Source organism: Hemitrygon akajei, chromosome 2, assembly GCF_048418815.1.
Source record: "Hemitrygon akajei chromosome 2, sHemAka1.3, whole genome shotgun sequence".
NCBI lineage: Eukaryota > Metazoa > Chordata > Chondrichthyes > Myliobatiformes > Dasyatidae > Hemitrygon > Hemitrygon akajei.
The window spans coordinates 163,996,120-163,999,647 of NC_133125.1; the positions used below are offsets into that span (position 1 = coordinate 163,996,120).

Here is a 3,528-nt window from a genome sequence, read left to right on the forward strand (position 1 = left end):
CCTCCATTATGTCATTTTTAAGCTTGGAGAAAATTAGAAGCTGGATGTTTGACACATCTTTTAATTTTGAGCAAGTCTGGCGACCCTTTATTCAATATTTTCATATGATTTAATTTATTTTTCTTTATTCTCTTTGGGGAAAATCCTTTTCCGTGAAGGTTCAGAGGTGATTGGAAGGATGCTCTTTCTTTTTCCTTTTTTTAATTTTTTCCTCAAATGGACTGACAATCTCTCCTTTTTCCTCTTTTTTTTGTTCCAATTTAGTTTAGCAGGGCTTTTTTCTCTTATATAAATAAAATTTTCCAATCTTTTTAAGAAGAGTTGTGGCTTTTTGATTATACTGTGTATATAACAGTGTAACATGACACCTATTTGATTGTGACAATATATACTTTTCTTTATTGCTGTTTATATGTCCTGTGCATTATTTGTTTGCTAAACTTCTCTGATTTGTATATTTTTTACTGGAAATCAATAAAAAGATTGAAAAATGAGATCAGACCTCACCAACAGGCACCAAGACCTCACCTGGCTGGCGGTGAGAGGGGCCCTCCCAGTCCGATCCCTCCTGTACGCCCGGAACGTCGTCTCCACACCCCTCTGCCCACGGGAGGACTGCAGTGAGGAGGAGTCGGTGACCCACCTCTTTGCACACTGTGGGTTCGCGGAAAAGGTGTGGAGGAGGATGGAAGGGGCTGTGTCGAGGTTCATCCCCAGCAGCTGCGTAACAGAGGACTCTCTGATCTACGGGCTGTTCCCGGGGACGCACACCGAGACCAACATCCGGTGCTGCTGGTAGATCATCAACTCGGTGAAAGATGCTCTTTGGTCGCCCCGAAACTTGATGGTCTACCAGCACACGGAGATGTCCGTGGGGGAATGCTGCCGACTGCAGGAGTACGTGCTGAGGGACGCACTCAAACTCGGTGCAGCCACCGCAAGGGCCCGGTGGGGAGGGACCACAGTCTAGGGTTCTTCTCCCACGGGAGGTGAGGGGTAGGGGGGGTGTATACCCCTGAACAAGTGTATGTAATTATGAAGTAACAGAGTGCCACGCGAGTGGCAAAAGTGTGGGAATGTAAAGACTGTAATGCAAACATTTGTAAAGGACTGAGAGTCATGGAATGGTTTATTGTCCATAATTTTATTTTTGAATACAGTATATTTTGATTTTAAAAATCATATTAGCGTTAATGTTAAGCTGCCGACCCCAGAGAACATCGAGGAACTAGAGAAGGAGTACACAGGTTGGAGAACCTTGAAAGCCTTCTTTGATTCCCCGGTTCACTGGTGGGAAGCCACCAAGGAGAACATTCACAGTATATGTAACAAGACGCCATTTCTCTCGAGGACACTGACACCCAGGACAGTTGCTTACAGGAGGTTTAATGGAATGGAAGTATTCCTGAGGATAGGAATTCTCTCCTGTTTGTTACTGAAGAGATACTGGGGTAATATCTCTTGGTGACATTACTAAGAAGGAGAAAAGTACAATCGACGTGTTAAATTCGGATCCTCACACGACACAGGCCACAAGCTCTAGTGGGCCGTCAAGGCATTGCAATGATATCTGCAGACACACACACACACTCGAGCAAATCCCTGAAGATGACTTTTTTTTAAAGGAAGCTTTGAAAACATCCCCGACGCGTTTCCTTTTGCTCTAGAGGGGCTGTGAAGTTTGAACGCAGCGGGAAGGCGCTGTGGACATTTTGGGCCGAGACCCTTCCTCAGAGTGTGACGACTAAATAGTGTCGAGCATGAAAAAAAACCATACTTAACAACGGGAGTTAGGAAACATCACAAGTGTGCAATTCTGCTTTTAACTTTGAAAATCAGGGGAGAGCGCGAACGCAGTCCCCCACTACCACAAATTTTGCAGTCGAGTATCCCGCATTTGGGGACATCGCAGGCGTCAGCACACCCGAAGTGCAATGGGATAGCCTCGTCCTGGGAGAACCGCCTTCATGATCACGGTCTCTCCCCTGCCAGGTAAGTATGCTTTCTTTTCGCCGCCATCCACATCCAGCCTTATGCCATACCCCTCAGAATTAAGGCAACCAAATATTTTTAAGACCTATTTCCTGCTTTTACACACCATACTCCTAGAATACCGTTACCATGAATGCTACAAATCTAGATTAGTTGATTAGCTGCTGTAGTTCACTGGTAACAATTTCCAGACCTTAATCTGCATATTGCCCAAAAGAGGAAATCTGCGCCACGATTGGTTTTGCAGCGACTGCTCGTTACCGAACCCGACCGCACGGTGGCAGTGTTTTCATTGAGGAAATGCAGGGAGCTGCCTGAGGCTCACAGGGTGAATGAACAGGCGACCCCTTCCCCTACCCCGCACACCGTGATTGCACTGAAAAGGGTGAAGGGGACGTTAGTCAGGATGTTGCAAGGGTGTCAGCTTTTCACTTATGAAGGGAGACTGAGCACAGAACAGCACACGAGCAGATCTTTCGGCCCAAAATGCCTGTTAAGCAAAATTTAACGAAACTCCTTCTGTCTGCGCACGGTCCGTATCCCTTCATATCCTGCATGTTCTAGTTTAAAACCCTCTTAAGCTGCACCGTATCCGCCACCACCACCATACCTGCAAACCTGTTCTGGCAGCAAACATCAATGTGTGTGTGTAAAAAAAACTCTTTTAAACTAACCCCCATCATAAAAATGGATGTATTTGAATTTTCTCTTCTGTGGAAAAGATTCCAAGAACCTCTTCTATAAGTGTTTCTCAGCAGTTTTCACCTTTTGTCTCCATTCTTGACACTCGAGAGAAATCCAGAGGGTTAGATAAGTTTTCTTGGTGGAGGAGAAAGGTGAGCATAAATGGGAGAGAGAGACCCCGGGTGGGCTGAAAACAAGAACTTTTACCCCATGGCCGGGCGAGCTCAAACCAGGGGGCCTGAGGACTGGACACCATCTATTCCAGCAGACTCAGGAGGAAAGTAATCAGGAGACACCACACACCCCCGGCCACTCCCTGTTTGACCTGCTGCCATCCAGCAAAAGGTTCAGGACACTAAAAACCAGAACAAATAGACTGGGGAATAGTTTCTACCCCAGAGATGTGAACAAATAGACAGAGGAACAGCTTCTACCCCAGAGCTGTGGCTTCCATCACACCACTCCCACAGAACAATGACTGAAACTGTGAGCACACACAAGGACTCAAATACTTGCATTAGCGGCACTTTGTGCGTTACTGTGACATTCTGGTGCTGCTGTAACTTATTTTCTGCTACTTATCTATTTAATTCTGTTTTTCTATTACTGTCTTATTTTTATCTACCGCTTTATTTAATTACCTGAGAGGAAACCAAACAGAGTTTCATTGTATCTATGTATAATGACAATAAAGATCATTCATTCATTCATTTAGGTGCAAGGGTTAGCGAGGAAGAACTGTTGGAATATCAGGGTTGTAATAGTCAGAGACTTCAGCTTCCCTAACATTGACTGGGACAGACATAGTGCCGAGGGATTTTACAGGGTAGAATTTGAGAGTGTGTTCTGGAA

The 3,528-nt window shown here is 45.2% G+C and overlaps 1 non-coding gene across 1 annotated transcript; it reads right to left on the reverse strand.

Annotated features, from left to right (window-relative positions):
- Positions 1–1,836: 1,836 nt before the first annotated feature.
- Positions 1,837–2,000, reverse strand: LOC140722547 (U1 spliceosomal RNA). Its single transcript, XR_012097660.1, has one exon. It is a non-coding gene; the product is annotated as a U1 spliceosomal RNA (small nuclear RNA).
- Between the last annotated feature and the right edge of the window lie 1,528 nt (positions 2,001–3,528).